Below are 14005 nucleotides of genomic sequence, written 5' to 3' on the forward strand. Positions count from 1 at the left end.
GACTTAGTTGGGAAGACTGTGAGACCCCAGTGCTGTTTCCAGAGGCGAGGGTATGGCACTTGCCGCATAAGCCCGCCATCCGTTTTCGACACAGCAGTCTCAGTGAGACAAGATGCTAGTGGAAAGATGGCTTGCCCAGGGCGTTTGGTGCGGTGGAGTGCATGGCACCTTGGGTGTAGGTCGGCACGGGTTTTCCAACTTGTGGCTTACCGCAACTCGGTGTTAGTTCCTAAGCTGATTCCTGCACACTTTCGTTTCTCGGGGTTGAGTGCATGGCCGTGGCGTCGTGGGCCCCGCATGGGTTTTCAAACGCTACGTAATCTTACTGACACGAGGTGCCCGTTGAAAGATGGTTTCGCCGTCTTGTTCTTTGCCAAGAGGTGAGCGTACGGCACTTTGGGGGGGGCATAGTCCTCGCACGGCTGTTCCAACACCTCTCACCTGGGGGAACCAGACGTTAGCCGGGAAGATGGTTTCTCCACAGTGATCTCTCAGAGTCGGGTATGTGCCACTTTGTCCCCAGGGTTGCCGGCATTGGGTTTCAGACGCTTCAAAGTGAGTGAAACAAGACGTTACTCGAAAGACGGTGATCCCACCGTCTTGTTCCTCGGAGGTGAGTATAGGGCACCTTCTGCTTAGGCCCCGCAAGGATGTTCCAGCCCTCCTAAATTAGTGGAAACTCAGGGTAGTTGAACGACGGTTTCACCACTCTGCCGTTTCGCAGAGTTGAGTAGCTGGCCCGCTCCGCACATACACCCTGCAGATTAGAGTCTACAAACGTATTCGGCAGAACGAAACCAGACGGTACTTGAACCAGACGGCCTCCCCACAGTGCTGTGTCACAGACTTCAGTATGGGGCATGTTTCCCTCTAGGCCTCGCCATAGGTTTTCAGACACTTTTAACTTACACGACGTGACTGTGGAAAGACGGCTTCCCGACCGCGTCCGTTGTGTTGGGTACATGGCGCTTTCCATGTAGACCCTGCATTTCCTTTCCAGCATTTCTGACTCCCGGAAACAATGTCTGAGATGAAAGAGGGTCCCTCTCCCCCTTCCTCCTCCACCCTCTCCCCCGTCCCCCCTCCCATACTCACACACAGTGTCGTCTCACAGTGTTGATTGGCTGACTCTACGGCACTTTCCTCAGGGGCCCCCGCGTGGGTTTCAGACACGTGGCAGCCAAACCAGCTGTGAGTCGAAGGATGTGTAAGCAACCGTGTTGTTTCCAAGAGTTGAGTACATGGCCCTTTCCGTGCAGCTGCCCCCACAGGTGCTCAAACACTTGTAACTGTGAAATGAGATGTTAGATGAAAGACCGTCGCACTCCAAGGGTTGTCTCGCAGAGCTGAGTCCAAGGCCCTTTCGGCATAGGGCCCGCATTCGTTTGCAGACACTTCTAACCTAATGAAGCAAGTCGGTCGTTGAAAGGTAGTTCCCCGTGTCTCACAGAGTTGAGTATACGGCCCTTGCCGTGGAGCACCCGCAGGCACCTCAAACACTCGTAACTTAGTGAACCAAGGTGCGAGTGGAAGAAGGATGGTCACCCCGCAGCATCGATCCGCAGAGTTGAGCGTATGTGGCCCTTTCCACCCTTTCTGCCCTGCCTCGTGTTTCAAGCCCTTCTGGGTTCGTGGCATCACAGACTACTGACACGCTGGTGTCACCACCCTGGTGTGGTCGCAGACTGGAGTAGATGGCGCTTCCCTCCGAGTTCCTCGCACACCTTCACAAACGGGACCAACTTGGTGAAACGAGAAGTTTAGTGGAAACCATGGATTCCGCACCGTGTTGCTTGAGAGAGTTGAGTACGTGGCACTTTCCCCATCGGCCCCGCGTCCGTTTTCAATCGCCTGTACCATCGTGAAACCATATTTCAGTCAAAAGAGAGTTTCTCCACGATATTTGTTTCTCCACACGGTCGCGCGAATTATGTCCCTTTCCCCACAGTTTTCCGCAGGAGTTTCCACACACTTGTAACGTAGTGAAACCTGATGTTCCTTGAAGGATGGCTTCAACACCCTGTTGTTCCACAGAGTTCGGGCACAGGCCACTTTCCGTGTAGGCCCTGCGTAGGTTTCAGGCCACGTCTAGCTTTGGGAAACGAGATATTAGGGGAAAGGTGCTCTCCACGAAGTGGTTCATGCAGTTGGCACAGAGGAACTCTCGTTGTGGGCCCTACCTTTGTCTTCCAACTAGTCTCACTTAGGGAAAAGAGATGCAGTCCCCTGAGAGATGTTTTCCCCACAGTGTTGTACCACAGAGTTGAGTGATCCGTGCCACTTCCTCACCCCTACCCCCACCCCCATAGGCCCTGGGCGTTTTCGAACACTTTTATTTTAATTTAGCGAAAGCACAGGGTCGTTGGAAGAGGGCTTCACCGCCATGTGGTTTCAGAGAATCGAGGTATAGCCCTTCCCACACACGTCCCCGCATGGTTGAGGTTTTCAGACGCTCCTCACCTCGTGATACAAGCTGTTCTTGGAAAAGTGGCTTCCGCCAAGTGCAGTTTGACAAAGGGTACGGCACTACCGGCACAGGCCCTGCATAGTGTTGCCAACACTTGCGATTTACCCCACACGACGTGTCTGCGGAATGATGGGTTCCCCGCAGTGTCGCACCACAGAATGGAGTCTATGGCGCTCAGCGTGTAAGCCCCGCATAGGGTTTCCAAATTGTCTCACTTAGCGAGATCAGACGCTCCTGGAAAGAATTTTCTCACGACCGTGTGGTTTCAGAGAGTTGAGTTGATGGCACTTGCCTCATCTCCTTCTCCTAGGTTTTCTAACCCTTGTAACAGCGAAAGCAGAATGTGCGTTGAAAGAGGGCTCCACCACAGTGCAAGCAGGTGTTGTTTCCCAGCTTTGAGGATTGGACACTGTCCACAGAGGCCCCGCCTAGCTTTTCCAACATTTCCCACTTCGTGATACGAGACGGTAGTTGAAAAGGGGTTTGTTTCTGCAAAGTGCAGTTCGACAGAGCCTATGGCCCTATCGGCACAGGCCCTCCAGAGTTTTGCACAGAGTCTCACTTAGTGAGATGACAGGTTTGTTGGAGGATGGTTTCCCCACAGGGTTCTTTCCCAGGCCGGAGTATGTGGCACTATGTGCCTAGGCGCCGCATTTGTATTCAAACCCTTCGAAGTTAGCGAACCGTGACGCTGGTTGCGAGATGCTCTCTCCCGCGTGTTCTCTCACTGGGTCGAGCACGTGTCACTTTCCAGATGGTTCCTGCCTAGGTGTGCATACCATGCGAGATGGGGGCGGAAAGGTGGTTTCTGCGGAGTGCAGTTGGACAGAGTCTATTATGTATGGCACGGTCAACATTGGACCCATAGCGATTTTTCAAAGCCTTCTAACGCAATGAAATGAGGCGAGTCTCGAAAGATGGTTCCCCGCTGTGGTTTCGCAGAGGGGAGCATTCGGCACTTACCGTGTAGGCCCTGCCCACGTTTGAAAACAGTTCGCAGCGAAACCTTGCTAGACTTAGTTGGGAAGACTGTGAGACCCCAGTGCTGTTTCCAGAGGCGAGGGTATGGCACTTGCCGCATAAGCCCGCCATCCGTTTTCGACACAGCAGTCTCAGTGAGACAAGATGCTAGTGGAAAGATGGCTTGCCCAGGGCGTTTGGTGCGGTGGAGTGCATGGCACCTTGGGTGTAGGTCGGCACGGGTTTTCCAACTTGTGGCTTACCGCAACTCGGTGTTAGTTCCTAAGCTGATTCCTGCACACTTTCGTTTCTCGGGGTTGAGTGCATGGCCGTGGCGTCGTGGGCCCCGCATGGGTTTTCAAACGCTACGTAATCTTACTGACACGAGGTGCCCGTTGAAAGATGGTTTCGCCGTCTTGTTCTTTGCCAAGAGGTGAGCGTACGGCACTTTGGGAGGGGGCATAGTCCTCGCACGGCTGTTCCAACACCTCTCACCTGGGGGAACCAGACGTTAGCCGGGAAGATGGTTTCTCCACAGTGATCTCTCAGAGTCGGGTATGTGCCACTTTGTCCCCAGGGTTGCCGGCATTGGGTTTCAGACGCTTCAAAGTGAGTGAAACAAGACGTTACTCGAAAGACGGTGATCCCACCGTGTTGTTCCTCGGAGGTGAGTATAGGGCACCTTCTGCTTAGGCCCCGCAAGGATGTTCCAGCCCTCCTAAATTAGTGGAAACTCAGGGTAGTTGAACGACGGTTTCACCACTCTGCCGTTTCGCAGAGTTGAGTAGCTGGCCCGCTCCGCACATACACCCTGCAGATTAGAGTCTTCAAACGTATTCGGCAGAACGAAACCAGACGGTACTTGAACCAGACGGCCTCCCCACAGTGCTGTGTCACAGACTTCAGTATGGGGCATGTTTCCCTCTAGGCCTCGCCATAGGTTTTCAGACACTTTTAACTTACACGACGTGACTGTGGAAAGACGGCTTCCCGACCGCGTCCGTTGTGTTGGGTACATGGCGCTTTCCATGTAGACCCTGCATTTCCTTTCCAGCATTTCTGACTCCCGGAAACAATGTCTGAGATGAAAGAGGGTCCCTCTCCCCCTTCCTCCTCCACCCTCTCCCCCGTCCCCCCTCCCATACACACACACAGTGTCGTCTCACAGTGTTGATTGGCTGACTCTACGGCACTTTCCTCAGGGGCCCCCGCGTGGGTTTCAGACACGTGGCAGCCAAACCAGCTGTGAGTCGAAGGATGTGTAAGCAACCGTGTTGTTTCCAAGAGTTGAGTACATGGCCCTTTCCGTGCAGCTGCCCCCACAGGTGCTCAAACACTTGTAACTGTGAAATGAGATGTTAGATGAAAGACCGTCGCACTCCAAGGGTTGTCTCGCAGAGCTGAGTCCAAGGCCCTTTCGGCATAGGGCCCGCATTCGTTTGCAGACACTTCTAACCTAATGAAGCAAGTCGGTCGTTGAAAGGTAGTTCCCCGTGTCTCACAGAGTTGCGTATACGGCCCTTGCCGTGGAGCACCCGCAGGCACCTCAAACACTCGTAACTTAGTGAACCAAGGTGCGAGTGGAAGAAGGATGGTCACCCCGCAGCATCGATCCGCAGAGTTGAGCGTATGTGGCCCTTTCCACCCTTTCTGCCCTGCCTCGTGTTTCAAGCCCTTCTGGGTTCGTGGCATCACAGACTAGTGACACGCTGGTGTCACCACCCTGGTGTGGTCGCAGACTGGAGTAGATGGCGCTTCCCTCCGAGTTCCTCGCACACCTTCACAAACGGGACCAACTTGGTGAAACGAGAAGTTTAGTGGAAACCATGGATTCCGCACCGTGTTGCTTGAGAGAGTTGAGTACGTGGCACTTTCCCCATCGGCCCCGCGTCCGTTTTCAATCGCCTGTACCATCGTGAAACCAGATTTCAGTCAAAAGAGAGTTTCTCCACGATATTTGTTTCTCCACACGGTCGCGCGAATTATGTCCCTTTCCCCACAGTTTTCCGCAGGAGTTTCCACACACTTGTAACGTAGTGAAACCTGATGTTCCTTGAAGGATGGCTTCAACACCCTGTTGTTCCACAGAGTTCGGGCACAGGCCACTTTCCGTGTAGGCCCTGCGTAGGTTTCAGGCCACGTCTAGCTTTGGGAAACGAGATGTTAGGGGAAAGGTGCTCTCCACGAAGTGGTTCATGCAGTTGGCACAGAGGAACTCTCGCTGTGGGCCCTACCTTTGTCTTCCAACTAGTCTCACTTAGGGAAAAGAGATGCAGTCCCCTGAGAGATGTTTTCCCCACAGTGTTGTACCACAGAGTTGAGTGATCCGTGCCACTTCCTCACCCCTACCCCCACCCACATAGGCCCTGGGCGTTTTCGAACACTTTTAATTTAATTTAGCGAAAGCACAGGGTCGTTGGAAGAGGGCTTCACCGCCATGTGGTTTCAGAGAATCGAGGTATAGCCCTTCCCACACACGTCCCCGCATGGTTGAGGTTTTCAGACGCTCCTCACCTCGTGATACAAGCTGTTCTTGGAAAAGTGGCTTCCGCCAAGTGCAGTTTGACAAAGGGTACGGCACTACCGGCACAGGCCCTGCATAGTGTTGCCAACACTTGCGACTTACCCCACACGACGTGTCTGCGGAATGATGGGTTCCCCGCAGTGTCGCACCACAGAATGGAGTCTATGGCGCTCAGCGTGTAAGCCCCGCATAGGGATTCCAAATTGTCTCACTTAGGGAGACCAGACGCTCCTGGAAAGAATTTTCTCACGACCGTGTGGTTTCAGAGAGTTGAGTTGATGGCACTTGCCTCATCTCCTTCTCCTAGGTTTTCTAACCCTTGTAACAGCGAAAGCAGAATGTGCGTTGAAAGAGGGCTCCACCACAGTGCAAGCAGGTGTTGTTTCCCAGCTTTGAGGATTGGACACTGTCCACAGAGGCCCCGCCTAGCTTTTCCAACATTTCCCACTTCGTGATACGAGACGGTAGTTGAAAAGGGGTTTGTTTCTGCAAAGTGCAGTTCGACAGAGCCTATGGCCCTATCGGCACAGGCCCTCCAGAGTTTTGCACAGAGTCTCAGTGAGATGACAGGTTTGTTGGAGGATGGTTTCCCCACAGGGTTCTTTCCCAGGCCGGAGTCTGTGGCACTATGTGCCTAGGCGCCGCGTTCGTATTCAAACCCTTCGAAGTGAGCGAACCGTGACGCTGGTTGCGAGATGCTCTCTCCCGCGTGTTCTCTCACTGGGTCGAGCACGTGTCACTTTCCAGATGGTTCCTGCCTAGGTGTGCATACCATGCGAGATGGGGGCGGAAAGGTGGTTTCTGCGGAGTGCAGTTGGACAGAGTCTATTATGTATGGCACGGTCAACATTGGACCCATAGCGATTTTTCAAAGCCTTCTAACGCAACGAAATGAGGCGAGTCTCGATAGATGGTTCCCCGCTGTGGTTTCGCAGAGGGGAGCATTCGGCACTTACCGTGTAGGCCCTGCCCACGTTTGAAAACAGTTCGCAGCGAAACCTTGCAAGACTTAGTTGGGAAGACTGTGAAACCCCAGTGCTGTTTCCAGAGGCCAGGGTATGGCACTTGCCGCATAAGCCCGCCATCCGTTTTCGACACAGCAGTCTCAGTGAGACAAGATGCTAGTGGAAAGATGGCTTGCCCAGGGCGTTTGGTGCGGTGGAGTGCATGGCACCTTGGGTGTAGGTCGGCACGGGTTTTCCAACTTGTGGCTTACCGCAACTCGGTGTTAGTTCCTAAGCTGATTCCTGCACACTTTCGTTTCTCGGGGTTGAGTGCATGGCCGTGGCGTCGTGGGCCCCGCATGGGTTTTCAAACGCTACGTAATCTTACTGACACGAGGTGCCCGTTGAAAGATGGTTTCGCCGTCTTGTTCTTTGCCAAGAGGTGAGCGTACGGCACTTTTGGGGGGGGCATAGTCCTCGCACGGCTGTTCCAACACCTCTCACCTGGGGGAGCCAGACGTTAGCCGGGAAGATGGTTTCTCCACAGTGATCTCTCAGAGTCGGGTATGTGCCACTTTGTCCCCAGGGTTGCCGGCATTGGGTTTCAGACGCTTCAAAGTGAGTGAAACAAGACGTTACTCGAAAGACGGTGATCCCACCGTCTTGTTCCTCGGAGGTGAGTATAGGGCACCTTCTGCTTAGGCCCCGCAAGGATGTTCCAGCCCTCCTAAATTAGTGGAAACTCAGGGTAGTTGAACGACGGTTTCACCACTCTGCCGTTTCGCAGAGTTGAGTAGCTGGCCCGCTCCGCACATACACCCTGCAGATTAGAGTCTTCAAACGTATTCGGCAGAACGAAACCAGACGGTACTTGAACCAGACGGCCTCCCCACAGTGCTGTGTCACAGACTTCAGTATGGGGCATGTTTCCCTCTAGGCCTCGCCATAGGTTTTCAGACACTTTTAACTTACACGACGTGACTGTGGAAAGACGGCTTCCCGACCGCGTCCGTTGTGTTGGGTACATGGCGCTTTCCATGTAGACCCTGCATTTCCTTTCCAGCATTTCTGACTCCCGGAAACAATGTCTGAGTTGAAAGAGGGTCCCTCTCCCCATTCCTCCTCCACCCTCTCCCCCGTCCCCCCTCCCATACACACACACAGTGTCGTCTCACAGTGTTGATTGGCTGACTCTACGGCACTTTCCTCAGGGGCCCCCGCGTGGGTTTCAGACACGTGGCAGCCAAACCAGCTGTGAGTCGAAGGATGTGTAAGCAACCGTGTTGTTTCCAAGAGTTGAGTACATGGCCCTTTCCGTGCAGCTGCCCCCACAGGTGCTCAAACACTTGTAACTGTGAAATGAGATGTTAGATGAAAGACCGTCGCACTCCAAGGGTTGTCTCGCAGAGCTGAGTCCAAGGCCCTTTCGGCATAGGGCCCGCATTCGTTTGCAGACACTTCTAACCTAATGAAGCAAGTCGGTCGTTGAAAGGTAGTTCCCCGTGTCTCACAGAGTTGAGTATACGGCCCTTGCCGTGGAGCACCCGCAGGCACCTCAAACACTCGTAACTTAGTGAACCAAGGTGCGAGTGGAAGAAGGATGGTCACCCCGCAGCATCGATCCGCAGAGTTGAGCGTATGTGGCCCTTTCCACCCTTTCTGCCCTGCCTCGTGTTTCAAGCCCTTCTGGGTTCGTGGCATCACAGACTAGTGACACGCTGGTGTCACCACCCTGGTGTGGTCGCAGACTGGAGTAGATGGCGCTTCCCTCCGAGTTCCTCGCACACCTTCACAAACGGGACCAACTTGGTGAAACGAGAAGTTTAGTGGAAACCATGGATTCCGCACCGTGTTGCTTGAGAGAGTTGAGTACGTGGCACTTTCCCCATCGGCCCCGCGTCCGTTTTCAATCGCCTGTACCATCGTGAAACCAGATTTCAGTCAAAAGAGAGTTTCTCCACGATATTTGTTTCTCCACACGGTCGCGCGTATTATGTCCCTTTCCCCACAGTTTTCCGCAGGAGTTTCCACACACTTGTAACGTAGTGAAACCTGATGTTCCTTGAAGGATGGCTTCAACACCCTGTTGTTCCACAGAGTTCGGGCACAGGCCACTTTCCGTGTAGGCCCTGCGTAGGTTTCAGGCCACGTCTAGCTTTGGGAAACGAGATGTTAGGGGAAAGGTGCTCTCCACGAAGTGGTTCATGCAGTTGGCACAGAGGAACTCTCGTTGTGGGCCCTACCTTTGTCTTCCAACTAGTCTCACTTAGGGAAAAGAGATGCAGTCCCCTGAGAGATGTTTTCCCCACAGTGTTGTACCACAGAATTGAGTGATCCGTGCCACTTCCTCACCCCTACCCCCACCCCCATAGGCCCTGGGATTTTTCGAACACTTTTATTTTAATTTAGCGAAAGCACAGGGTCGTTGGGAGAGGGCTTCACCGCCATGTGGTTTCAGAGAATCGAGGTATGGCCCTTCCCACACACGTCCCCGCATGGTTGAGGTTTTCAGACGCTCCTCACCTCGTGATACAAGCTGTTCTTGGAAAAGTGGCTTCCGCCAAGTGCAGTTTGACAAAGGGTACGGCACTACCGGCACAGGCCCTGCATAGTGTTGCCAACACTTGCGACTTACCCCACACGACGTGTCTGCGGAATGATGGGTTCCCCGCAGTGTCGCACCACAGAATGGAGTCTATGGCGCTCAGCGTGTAAGCCCCGCATAGGGTTTCCAAATTGTCTCACTTAGCGAGACCAGACGCTCCTGGAAAGAATTTTCTCACGACCGTGTGGTTTCAGAGAGTTGAGTTGATGGCACTTGCCTCATCTCCTTCTCCTAGGTTTTCTAACCCTTGTAACAGCGAAAGCAGAATGTGCGTTGAAAGAGGGCTCCACCACAGTGCAAGCAGGTGTTGTTTCCCAGCTTTGAGGATTGGACACTGTCCACAGAGGCCCCGCCTAGCTTTTCCAACATTTCCCACTTCGTGATACGAGACGGTAGTTGAAAAGGGGTTTGTTTCTGCAAAGTGCAGTTCGACAGAGCCTATGGCCCTATCGGCACAGGCCCTCCAGAGTTTTGCACAGAGTCTCACTTAGTGAGATGACAGGTTTGTTGGAGGATGGTTTCCCCACAGGGTTCTTTCCCAGGCCGGAGTCTGTGGCACTATGTGCCTAGGCGCCGCGTTCGTATTCAAACCCTTCGAAGTGAGCGAACCGTGACGCTGGTTGCGAGATGCTCTCTCCCGCGTGTTCTCTCACTGGGTCGAGCACGTGTCACTTTCCAGATGGTTCCTGCCTAGGTGTGCATACCATGCGAGATGGGGGCGGAAAGGTGGTTTCTGCGGAGTGCAGTTGGACAGAGTCTATTATGTATGGCACGGTCAACATTGGACCCATAGCGATTTTTCAAAGCCTTCTAACGCAACGAAATGAGGCGAGTCTCGAAAGATGGTTCCCCGCTGTGGTTTCGCAGAGGGGAGCATTCGGCACTTACCGTGTAGGCCCTGCCCACGTTTGAAAACAGTTCGCAGCGAAACCTTGCTAGACTTAGTTGGGAAGACTGTGAGACCCCAGTGCTGTTTCCAGAGGCGAGGGTATGGCACTTGCCGCATAAGCCCGCCATCCGTTTTCGACACAGCAGTCTCAGTGAGACAAGATGCTAGTGGAAAGATGGCTTGCCCAGGGCGTTTGGTGCGGTGGAGTGCATGGCACCTTGGGTGTAGGTCGGCACGGGTTTTCCAACTTGTGGCTTACCGCAACTCGGTGTTAGTTCCTAAGCTGATTCCTGCACACTTTCGTTTCTCGGGGTTGAGTGCATGGCCGTGGCGTCGTGGGCCCCGCATGGGTTTTCAAACGCTACGTAATCTTACTGACACGAGGTGCCCGTTGAAAGATGGTTTCGCCGTCTTGTTCTTTGCCAAGAGGTGAGCGTACGGCACTTTGGGGGGGGCATAGTCCTCGCACGGCTGTTCCAACACCTCTCACCTGGGGGAACCAGACGTTAGCCGGGAAGATGGTTTCTCCACAGTGATCTCTCAGAGTCGGGTATGTGCCACTTTGTCCCCAGGGTTGCCGGCATTGGGTTTCAGACGCTTCAAAGTGAGTGAAACAAGACGTTACTCGAAAGACGGTGATCCCACCGTCTTGTTCCTCGGAGGTGAGTATAGGGCACCTTCTGCTTAGGCCCCGCAAGGATGTTCCAGCCCTCCTAAATTAGTGGAAACTCAGGGTAGTTGAACGACGGTTTCACCACTCTGCCGTTTCGCAGAGTTGAGTAGCTGGCCCGCTCCGCACATACACCCTGCAGATTAGAGTCTTCAAACGTATTCGGCAGAACGAAACCAGACGGTACTTGAACCAGACGGCCTCCCCACAGTGCTGTGTCACAGACTTCAGTATGGGGCATGTTTCCCTCTAGGCCTCGCCATAGGTTTTCAGACACTTTTAACTTACACGACGTGACTGTGGAAAGACGGCTTCCCGACCGCGTCCGTTGTGTTGGGTACATGGCGCTTTCCATGTAGACCCTGCATTTCCTTTCCAGCATTTCTGACTCCCGGAAACAATGTCTGAGATGAAAGAGGGTCCCTCTCCCCCTTCCTCCTCCACCCTCTCCCCCGTCCCCCCTCCCATACTCACACACAGTGTCGTCTCACAGTGTTGATTGGCTGACTCTACGGCACTTTCCTCAGGGGCCCCCGCGTGGGTTTCAGACACGTGGCAGCCAAACCAGCTGTGAGTCGAAGGATGTGTAAGCAACCGTGTTGTTTCCAAGAGTTGAGTACATGGCCCTTTCCGTGCAGCTGCCCCCACAGGTGCTCAAACACTTGTAACTGTGAAATGAGATGTTAGATGAAAGACCGTCGCACTCCAAGGGTTGTCTCGCAGAGCTGAGTCCAAGGCCCTTTCGGCATAGGGCCCGCATTCGTTTGCAGACACTTCTAACCTAATGAAGCAAGTCGGTCGTTGAAAGGTAGTTCCCCGTGTCTCACAGAGTTGAGTATACGGCCCTTGCCGTGGAGCACCCGCAGGCACCTCAAACACTCGTAACTTAGTGAACCAAGGTGCGAGTGGAAGAAGGATGGTCACCCCGCAGCATCGATCCGCAGAGTTGAGCGTATGTGGCCCTTTCCACCCTTTCTGCCCTGCCTCGTGTTTCAAGCCCTTCTGGGTTCGTGGCATCACAGACTAGTGACACGCTGGTGTCACCACCCTGGTGTGGTCGCAGACTGGAGTAGATGGCGCTTCCCTCCGAGTTCCTCGCACACCTTCACAAACGGGACCAACTTGGTGAAACGAGAAGTTTAGTGGAAACCATGGATTCCGCACCGTGTTGCTTGAGAGAGTTGAGTACGTGGCACTTTCCCCATCGGCCCCGCGTCCGTTTTCAATCGCCTGTACCATCGTGAAACCAGATTTCAGTCAAAAGAGAGTTTCTCCACGATATTTGTTTCTCCACACGGTCGCGCGAATTATGTCCCTTTCCCCACAGTTTTCCGCAGGAGTTTCCACACACTTGTAACGTAGTGAAACCTGATGTTCCTTGAAGGATGGCTTCAACACCCTGTTGTTCCACAGAGTTCGGGCACAGGCCACTTTCCGTGTAGGCCCTGCGTAGGTTTCAGGCCACGTCTAGCTTTGGGAAACGAGATATTAGGGGAAAGGTGCTCTCCACGAAGTGGTTCATGCAGTTGGCACAGAGGAACTCTCGTTGTGGGCCCTACCTTTGTCTTCCAACTAGTCTCACTTAGGGAAAAGAGATGCAGTCCCCTGAGAGATGTTTTCCCCACAGTGTTGTACCACAGAGTTGAGTGATCCGTGCCACTTCCTCACCCCTACCCCCACCCCCATAGGCCCTGGGCGTTTTCGAACACTTTTATTTTAATTTAGCGAAAGCACAGGGTCGTTGGAAGAGGGCTTCACCGCCATGTGGTTTCAGAGAATCGAGGTATAGCCCTTCCCACACACGTCCCCGCATGGTTGAGGTTTTCAGACGCTCCTCACCTCGTGATACAAGCTGTTCTTGGAAAAGTGGCTTCCGCCAAGTGCAGTTTGACAAAGGGTACGGCACTACCGGCACAGGCCCTGCATAGTGTTGCCAACACTTGCGATTTACCCCACACGACGTGTCTGCGGAATGATGGGTTCCCCGCAGTGTCGCACCACAGAATGGAGTCTATGGCGCTCAGCGTGTAAGCCCCGCATAGGGTTTCCAAATTGTCTCACTTAGCGAGATCAGACGCTCCTGGAAAGAATTTTCTCACGACCGTGTGGTTTCAGAGAGTTGAGTTGATGGCACTTGCCTCATCTCCTTCTCCTAGGTTTTCTAACCCTTGTAACAGCGAAAGCAGAATGTGCGTTGAAAGAGGGCTCCACCACAGTGCAAGCAGGTGTTGTTTCCCAGCTTTGAGGATTGGACACTGTCCACAGAGGCCCCGCCTAGCTTTTCCAACATTTCCCACTTCGTGATACGAGACGGTAGTTGAAAAGGGGTTTGTTTCTGCAAAGTGCAGTTCGACAGAGCCTATGGCCCTATCGGCACAGGCCCTCCAGAGTTTTGCACAGAGTCTCACTTAGTGAGATGACAGGTTTGTTGGAGGATGGTTTCCCCACAGGGTTCTTTCCCAGGCCGGAGTATGTGGCACTATGTGCCTAGGCGCCGCATTTGTATTCAAACCCTTCGAAGTTAGCGAACCGTGACGCTGGTTGCGAGATGCTCTCTCCCGCGTGTTCTCTCACTGGGTCGAGCACGTGTCACTTTCCAGATGGTTCCTGCCTAGGTGTGCATACCATGCGAGATGGGGGCGGAAAGGTGGTTTCTGCGGAGTGCAGTTGGACAGAGTCTATTATGTATGGCACGGTCAACATTGGACCCATAGCGATTTTTCAAAGCCTTCTAACGCAATGAAATGAGGCGAGTCTCGAAAGATGGTTCCCCGCTGTGGTTTCGCAGAGGGGAGCATTCGGCACTTACCGTGTAGGCCCTGCCCACGTTTGAAAACATTTCGCAGCGAAACTTTGCTAGACTTAGTTGGGAAGACTGTGAGACCCCAGTGCTGTTTCCAGAGGCGAGGGTATGGCACTTGCCGCATAAGCCCGCCATCCGTTTTC

Source organism: Neofelis nebulosa, chromosome 12, assembly GCF_028018385.1.
Source record: "Neofelis nebulosa isolate mNeoNeb1 chromosome 12, mNeoNeb1.pri, whole genome shotgun sequence".
NCBI classification, from domain to species: Eukaryota; Metazoa; Chordata; class Mammalia; order Carnivora; family Felidae; genus Neofelis; species Neofelis nebulosa.